Source organism: Haliaeetus albicilla, chromosome 24 (assembly GCF_947461875.1).
Source record: "Haliaeetus albicilla chromosome 24, bHalAlb1.1, whole genome shotgun sequence".
NCBI lineage: Eukaryota > Metazoa > Chordata > Aves > Accipitriformes > Accipitridae > Haliaeetus > Haliaeetus albicilla.
In genome coordinates, this window is record NC_091506.1 from 23,688,480 (window position 1) to 23,697,189 (window position 8,710).

An 8,710-nucleotide genomic window follows, 5' to 3' on the forward strand; every position below is an offset into this window, starting at 1 on the left:
ACCCGTCCCCGGAGCGCGCCGTGCGTCCCCGCTACGCGTCTGCTGGGCTCGGTTATGCCTCGCGCTTCGTTTTTGAGATGCGTTTCCCTTCCCATCTGGCTCGCGGTTTCCCCTCGGAAGGACGGGCTGTTCGCTGCCAGTCGCGCTAAGGGAAATTTCCCGCTGCTGGGAAGAGATTCCCGGCTTGTGACGTGCCTGTGCGGCGGAAAGGGGTGGGTGAGCGGAGACCACACATGCCGGAGGTCCCAGGGACCGTGCTCTCCAATTAAAGCGAAGTGACAACATGCTCAGCGTCAATGTTTGTAAGGGGGACTCGGGCAGCTCCGGCAAAGTTAGCGAGCATAGCCTTTGTGTTATTTTTCTAAGTTTTTTTTTTCCAAGCCTTTGAAATACTTTTTGACATCTGCTCTTCATTACACAACAATATAGCTGTCTTTTCAGGAAAAGAGACATTTTTCATTATTCATTTCAAAGTTAACAAACACATTTTAAAGCGCCCACAATAACTGCAAGTGATTTGCTTTCAGGTGATTTGGCCGTACAGCCAAGTCCAACTATAACACTGGTTTCTGTTCCACGTCCACATTTACCTTGGTCACAACTAAAACCAGGTTCTTAACGGAGTTCCTGGGTTTGTTTTTAATTAAAGAAATACTTTGACTTCGTCTGGATGGGCGACATGAAACCCTGGTAGGAAATCTGAACCTTGTGGTACTTCACATACCGAGTTCATCGGCAAAAGCGTCTTGTTTGCTCTTTGTAGAGACAACATGGTTGCGTTGTGGCTTTTCCCTTTCCTATCGAAGGCATGACTTGTAGTTTTTTTCTTTTAGTCCCAAGTGGAAAAATATGAAACTTTGAAGGGTTTTTAAGCAAAAGTAATATGTAAGAATTTTAAGACAAAGGTATGCAGTAGCAAAAAGCTGACCTCCGTTTCCCCTTTCATGCCACATCTCATTTGCTGTATTTCTTTCTCTGAAACACCAGAGCCGAGTGTAGGACTTGGGCTGCTTTCAGAAAGTGAGGATGCTTTGAAGGAGCAGCCAAGGGTGCAGCGGCTGTAAGGGTGAGAGCGCACACGTACCTCGACTCGTGTCTTCAGTAATTATCGCTATGCCACCTGCATTTTCACCTCAGGGAAAGTGTTGCGGGCACATTTTGGGGGGTTTTGTGTCTTACACAGGAGCCCTGAGTCTGCTGGGAGTCAGAGATGTAAAGTGGGGAGAGATCAGAGGCCGGGGGATGCTCTGAAGGACGAAGAAGAGGGGTCTTGGAACTCGATAGGCCCCACTTCTGTAAGAGGAGGTTGGGGGGTTGCTTTTTGGTTTGGTTTAGGAAATCATCAAGGTTTTAGTAAACAAGGAAGGGGAACCATTTTTCTACAGAAAATACTTTTCATCTTGGCATTTTGGTTGTCTCTTGATACTTAAAATTCTTCACTTTTGGTTTTGTGCATGTAGGGGAAGATTTTCTGATCTCTGGGACAGCCAGAGAAGATTTTAACTTTTAAAATATTAATTCCCCTTTTAGCAGTGCTAAAAGTTTATTAAGAAAAAAAGAAAAAGCTGTACTTATCAGTAATAATGTAGTTTCCTAAAGCACATGACCTCTTTTGGTCAGGTAAGGTAACCTGGAGCTGTGCATGTGAGTTGGTGAGGGTGTAGCTGAGAGGTCAACACAGATTTTTCTGTACCCCTAATACTTTCTCAAAGTGTGATCCCAGGGCTTCCGATCTGTGTTGCTCTGCCTTTTTGGAAGAGAAAAATAAATCAAAGGAACAAGTAAGAGCGAAAAGACCAGGATTCATCTGTAAAAATAGATGGAGGGCAATCTGTAACTAACCAACACCCTGCAAGCTTCAACAACCTGAATAGCAGTGTAAGTGTCTCTTATATTTGTGCTAGACATCTTCAATTCCAGTCACATGCAGAGCCCAAGCCTTATTCTGTATTCTCGATCCGAGAGCAGAAATTGCACGTTTGCATCCATAACGTCTTTGTTCTGTTTCTCATTCTGGATAGCCTCTGGATGAAGTGTTGGAGCTGGGGACGCACTGCTGACGGGTGATATTCTGCGATGCAGGAAAACAGCCAAGGTGAGTTTTTCTAAAACCTGTTGTTAATTAGAGGTACAGCAGCCGGCTCATAGCTTGGTTACTGAAGATGCCTAATAAATTCAATCCCTCTTGTCTTTTCCAGTGTAAAGCAAATGTCAGAAAAACAAAGAGAAAGCTTCTGTCCTCACAGGGCAGAGGAGCTTTAGCTCAAAGAACTTGGCTTCCTCATTCCCATCGGAAGCATTTTGATAAAATGAGAGACAGTGTGTCCCTGCACTTTGATTTCCCCCCTCAGGGCTGCAAGTCTGTACTCTCAAAATACCCGAAGGTTATCTTCCAGGCACGGGGCTCTGTGTGTCCTCGGTAGAGCCGGGCTACCGCTGTCTGCTCACGCTGATTCACTTTGAGAGTTTCAGTGTCACGACCCTAACACATCCGACAGAAAATAGAGCAGTTTACTCCAAATTTAGAACACAGCAGGGTGCAGCTGGGATTAAGGAGGACAGTGACCAGAGCAGCAAGGCTATCAGCTAGCTCGGTTTGGCTTGTTCCCCATAGTTGAACAGTATTTGCTTTATTTTGTTGTGTTGAATGCTGTCGTTTCAGAAGAAAGCTTGAGCTCCGGACTCATTCAAACCCTGGGCCGACTCTTCCAGCTGCCTCCGGACCCCCTTACGTGCGGGGGGCCACCTCCTCGTTCAGCTGCCAGGGGATGCCGGGCACCTCTGTTGCCTTGTTCTCCTTTTGCCAGATGCTGTTTTGGGTCTCCATCCAAGCACAAACCTAACGTGGGATGATAGTGTTAGTCCTGAGGGTGATGGGTTACCTGCCGCCAGAGCCCCCCTTCAGCCTGTGCTCTTCCATACGCTGCTTTTCTTTCTCGTTGTTCGGGTATGAAATGGTTTGGCGCTGTTTACTCCAAATGCGAGACAGACATCAGTATCAGCTGAGGCCTAATCGCTAAAGCTTTCGTATTGCTGTGGTTGACTCCAGAGTTATGTCCGCAGGCTGTAGCGTTGCATCAAACTGCTTTTAACGATAATAGCGCTTCTACACTTTCAAGGGATGATACAGCCTGTTCTATAACCATTTAGAGAAGCCCTTTAGGTACGGTGTTGCAGTCCGAGGAAGTAACTCCACAGTCTGACTTGTTAATGTATTTTTATTAAGCAGGTCATTCTGATCATGATGAGAACATACAACATATTTACTTTTGTTTTCCAGAGTAAAAATGGGCAGTTTAGTTTCTGGGGATGAGAACTATGTTAAACATGCTGCTCGCAAGTCATGGAGGGAGAAAGATTTGCCACTGACTAATTTAAGGGATGCTCTAATCAGCTCCAACATTTAAACAAGCTTCTTTTCATACATATATTGGGCCATTTTCAGTACTAAATGGCTCCGTTAAATGGTTTTCCAGGTCTTATGCTGGCTAGACAGCTATTAAAGTCAATGGGAGTTTAGCCTCTGTAAGAAATGGAGCATCAGTTTTTCTGCCAGGTGAAATGTATCGTTCAACAAAAGCTAAACTCTTGTTCAGAGAATTCAACAAGCTAATGTAAACAAGGATATAAAGCTTCTCAAGCCCTGCTGAGCTGTTTTTGCAGACGTAATGTCTTTTACAGCACTAAATTCAGTTTCACGGGGAAGCGAGCCGGGAACCGCATCGGCGCAGCATCTCCAGCCAGCGGAGTGGGGACCGCTCAGCAGGGACAGCCCTGAGACGGAGCAGAGCGGCAGAAAGCGGAGAGCAATTCCCCTGCTCTGGTTCTTCCAGAAGCAAACCAAGAGCCTGTCTTCGAGAGCTTCCCAGAGCCTGCTGCGCTTAAAGCTTGTCTCTAGAGACTAACAGGTTACCTTGTCAGAAATGCCCTGTACATGAAGGTTCTTTTGCAAAAGCACGAAAGAACAAAAATCCTCAAAAGTATCTTTGAAAAGGACTGAGATTGCCAAGGTTGTAGGTTATTTGGTTGTGATATGGTACAAATCTTCAATCAGAAGAGAGCCTCTCCAGCAGGTTGGTTCTCACTAGGGTGTCTTAGTGCTTCCTAGAGTAAAGATTAAGAATTAAATGTAACTTATTTTTTCCTGCAGAAATGTCAGAGTATTTTTAGTTTCCCAGAATTGCTAAAATAGTTTGACAATTAAACACTGAATTGTTGGGGAAAAGGGGGACAAGCCTTTAGTTTTCTTTACTATGAAAAATATTTTTTTATGTTGTCATTTCTTTGAAAAACAAAGATAGTAGCTAAACCCATCTATTTAAAAGATTCCATGCGCAACCCTCCCCCCCATCGATAGCTTGTTTTTTCAAAAAACCAAACCAACCCAGGATCATGTTTCTTAAGATGTAAATGATCCTGGAATGTGTTACCATTAGTGAAGTTTTACACATACACATGCAAAGAGACAAAAACCAAACCAAAACAAAAAACCCCAATAATTTGATTAAAAGCTACTGAGTTGCAATAGGGCTGGTGTCCCGAAACCAGCTGTGCAGAGTGTGAGGGGCCTGGCTCTAGCGAGGACATGTAAGTGTGAAATGAAGAGAGAATTCCAGTTGCGGTGTGTGACTCCTGGAATGTAAATCCGAGGGTAACAGCCCACGGCTGGGCAAACACTGGCCGGTGCTCGCTTGCGCTCCCCTCAACTTGTTTGTTTTTCATTTACCTCTGTCAACGCAGATGTAAAACTAGATATAGAAGAAGATTTCTTGTATTGCTTTTTGGAAGAGAAAAAGGTGTTGCATCAAAGACTTCCATGGACTAACGGTTACTAAAGAAAAGGACATTAATATTTCCTTCTCAGCTAACCAGCGAAGCGCACCGTTTGCTTTGCTCCGTCATATAAATAATGTGGGCTGCTGTCTGCCAGCGCGTCCCCTCTTCTCGTGTGATCCTGGAAAGGGGATGGGTGGCACAGCAGGGCAAATAAATGCGCTTACCTGATGTTCTTAACTGAATGTAGTCATGGCACTGCAAGCAATGCACAGAGGGAGGCTGCGGGCAAGGGCAGCCGGAGCGTTTTGTTCTTTGCTGGCTTTATTTTGTTGGCACACAATACGGGGGGGCTGCCGGGGACCCTCCTGTGTCGCAGGCTGTGCTGCGGCGGCTGGCTGCCCGAGACAAACCGAAATGCCCCAGCTCAGAACCTGGGAGCCACCTGGCTTGGTGGCCAGGAGCAATGCACGGGCTGTCTTGTGCTGCTTCCCGGGCTGGGTTATAGGGAAAAAAAATTGTTTCATGGAGCTTTGTGCTCCCAGTGTTACTCCCGGGTCCTGGGCTGTCCTGGGGCAGCTGCACCGTGGGCACCTCTGGGCTGCCCTGCAGCCTGCTGTAGGCTTTAGGGGCTTAAGGGCGACAAATGATCAGAAAATCCTTTGGGAGAGCATTACATAGAGAAGAGTATACGGACTTCTATCTATCCTGAAAAACAGGTCCCCGTAATCTAACTGCGAAGTGTCTGTTAACCTGTGGATGTGGTGTGGTGGTTGGTAGCGGAGGAAGCAATCCGTCAGCGGTGGGGACCTCGGCCGGGCACGAACGTGCTGAGAAAAGGTACGAGGCTGCTCTGCCCTCACATGCCACGTGTGCTGAGATCAGACTCTCTTGATTTCTTTTTTTTTTTTCTCTTGGTAGGCGAGACCCTCAGTTTTTGCCAGCATATATAGGAAGAGCTGCTGGTCAGCTGCAGAGTTTCGCAGCGGAGACGTCCGCTCGCTGCTGTAGCTCACTCGGTGGCACCTCCACAGAGCTCCTTGGCTCGCTGTAGCCCGTGTTGCTGTCCTGCTCTTCGAAACCGTGACGGCAGCCTGTAAACCTGGGGCCTTTTGGTAGGGCCTGTTGCCGTAGGACAAGGGGTAATGGCTTTGAACTGAAAGAGGGTAGATGTAGATTAGCTGTAAGGAAGAAGTTCTTGACTGTGAGGGTGGTGAGGCACTGGGACAGGTTGCCCAGAGAGGCTGTGGATGCCCCGTCCCTGGAAGGGTTCAAGGCCAGGTTGGATGGGGCTTTGAGCAGCCTGGTCCGGTGGAAGGTGTCCCTGCCCATGGCAATGGGGTTGGAACTAGGTGATCCTTAAGGCCCCTTCCAAGCCAATCATTCTGTGAAACCAAAACCGCTGCTGATGCTGTTGCTCAGCACTTTGTGCAATATGAACCCCGGGGGGGGCTGGTTTATGGCCGAGGTTCCCAGGTAATACTGCAGAAACTGGTTTGGGATTTTTTTTGCCTAATGCATTCCTCCGTGTTTGGGATTTATCCCTAAATATAACTTATTATTGATGGGGAAAAAACCCTGCTTCTTGTAGAAAAGCAGGTTGTAAGGTAGTGGGATTTGTTTATGGGCAGTTGTTTTCACTATGTGGATTGATTGCACAGCCGATACCTGCTTTTATCTGCTCATGTATCTCTTGATACATTTATCCTTTCTTGTTTATCACCACTGTTACATAGTTAGAGAGTGATTTTTCTAGTCTAGGAACTTCCTGGGGAGCAGGAGGCAGCCTTTCGAAGAAATGCAGGCTCAGGGTTTCTGAAATGCTGGTATCACCTCTGGGGGAAAAAGGGTTCTGTTCCTTTTCACTGCAGGCCTGGAGATGAATTTTATCAGAGCCTTCTCACAGCTATCGCTGTTTATTTGGTCTTCTACAGCCACATGCAAGCACTCACACCTTTCATCAATGCACGGTGATAGGAAGTTTCAGAACCATGGTGTGTTGTTCAAAGATTTATTTTGATAAAACTGGGATTCTGCCTCCTTCTACTGTTTCAGTACCTCTGTGTACGTCTCACCAGGCATTCCAAGGTGGAAGTGATGGGTAACATGGTGGATAACCTGCGGGCGATGGCCAGGGGGGTCCCGGTGCCCGGTAATGCAGGTGATCCAGCTGCCCGCACGTCCCCGGTCCTGGAGGGCTCATCTCGCAGCGGCTCTGCGCTTCGGGGAGAGGGGATCCGGCAGAACAGCAAAAAAAAGGCATCAGCTCCGGTAAGGACTTCTCCCAAGCGTCCGCGAGACGGAGGGTGGTGTTTGTCGGATGCAACGCTCCGGTTTGTGGCGACGAGCCCTGTCGCGCCTCGCTGCAGGGGCTGGTCTTGGCTGCGGTCGTCGCTGGGTTGCGTGAATTTAGGAGGCTCTGCCAGCGGTGGGGACCCGCGGCCGGCTCTGCAGCGATTCACCGGGCACAGTACTGATCCCGCGCTGCACCCTCTGCCCTTTGCGCGCGAGGAGGGGCCGCACACACCTTTTGTGAGCGTTTTCCCCGCTCGGCCCCTTGGAACAGAGACGAAAGGTTTCCAAGGGTGGTTTCTTCTTGTCGTGTTTTCCCCTGTTTGAGTTACTGGAGGCCGCTTGAGGGACGGACGATTGCTCCCGCGTCGCCTCTCGCGCCTCCTTGCTCGCAGGCGCTGCCCAGGAGGACCGTGAGGATGCTGAAGGTGACCTTCTTCCCCTCTCCCCTCGCTCCGCTGCCCACCCCGAACTGCGGGCTGGCTGCTGCCCCTGCGCGCACCCTCACTCTGTGGAGGGCTCCTCGGAGCAGATGTTACCATTAGTTTACTCCTCTGTCTCCCTACCGACGTCTTCATACACAAACAGCTAGCGGTCCTGCTGGCCTTTTAATGGAAAGAAAACACCCTGCTCCGCTGCTATTTGCATTCTTTTCCTGGTGCTTGGCTGCGGGGGCACGGGAGGGTCCGCAGCCCCCTCCTGCAGGCAGCCGCTCCCTGGCCGTCGCCCAGAGGCGATTCCCCTTCGCACCCCTGCCCCGTCCCGGTGCGGATGGGAGAGACGCATCTCCCGGGGAAGGTGCCTGGCTGGCAGCGAGCAGCATTGCTATTGCTGCTGAAATACCTGCTTTGGGCCACTCTTCTTTCTGGCAGAAGCCTTTTTGTGCTCTCCTGCTCCTTCTGGCGCAGGTGGCTGCCTGGGGCAGAACAACGTTGCTGCTCAGCTTACCGAAAGGTGAGGTTTTATGCTGCAGGGGACCGATTGCCTCTCTGACATTTGCCCCCCCGGGGGCTTCTTTGCTTCTTTGCCCCCTTGCGCAGGCACCTCTGCAGCATCCGTCTGAGTGGGGACGTGTCTCCTGAACAACCTACTGGTGTTGCATTTGAGGGTGGGATCCCACAGCAGGGCTCTGCTGGGCTCTGGGGGACCCCCGCAGACCCGAGGGACCCTGCTGACTCCAGGACCTCTCCCAGGTCTCCTCCCTGAGCTGCATCCCGTGGCTCAGCCCCGAGGGTGCTGCACGCCGGGGTCAGAGGGATATCGGCTTAGCACAGGAATTTCTCAGCCTGTCACTAGTGACTCGCAGCCAGAGTGCACAGGAAAACTGTAGCCATGTTTCAAAATACCAGATGCTCTGTTGTTTCCTTCCCACCGTGGATTTTCCATCACCCCAGCCTTGGCCCGCCGGCAGCCTGCCTGGACGCTCTCCCTGCTGTGCTTCGGCAGTCCCGCTGGTCCAGGTCCTCCCATTTCCACAGAAAGCCCTTCAGGTCGATGAGTCTCCATCCCTCCGTATTTAGAAGCATGTCCTGGTGAGAGGTGGTTCGCCGAATTTGCACCAAGACATTCAGCGACGACGCAGTTGGTTCCTAAATGCACCCGGAGCCCACAGGCTTCTCTCTGCTGGCCAGCCCGAGTCGCAAGC

At 49.8% G+C, this 8,710-nt stretch overlaps 1 long non-coding RNA gene across 1 annotated transcript; it reads left to right on the forward strand.

The window, feature by feature from the left end:
- Positions 1-1,465: 1,465 nt before the first annotated feature.
- LOC138681821 (uncharacterized) lies at positions 1,466-5,181 on the forward strand. The gene is made up of 3 exons (XR_011322023.1): positions 1,466-1,878; positions 2,022-2,095; positions 3,682-5,181. It is a non-coding gene; the product is annotated as an uncharacterized lncRNA (long non-coding RNA).
- The last annotated feature ends 3,529 nt before the right edge of the window (positions 5,182-8,710 follow it).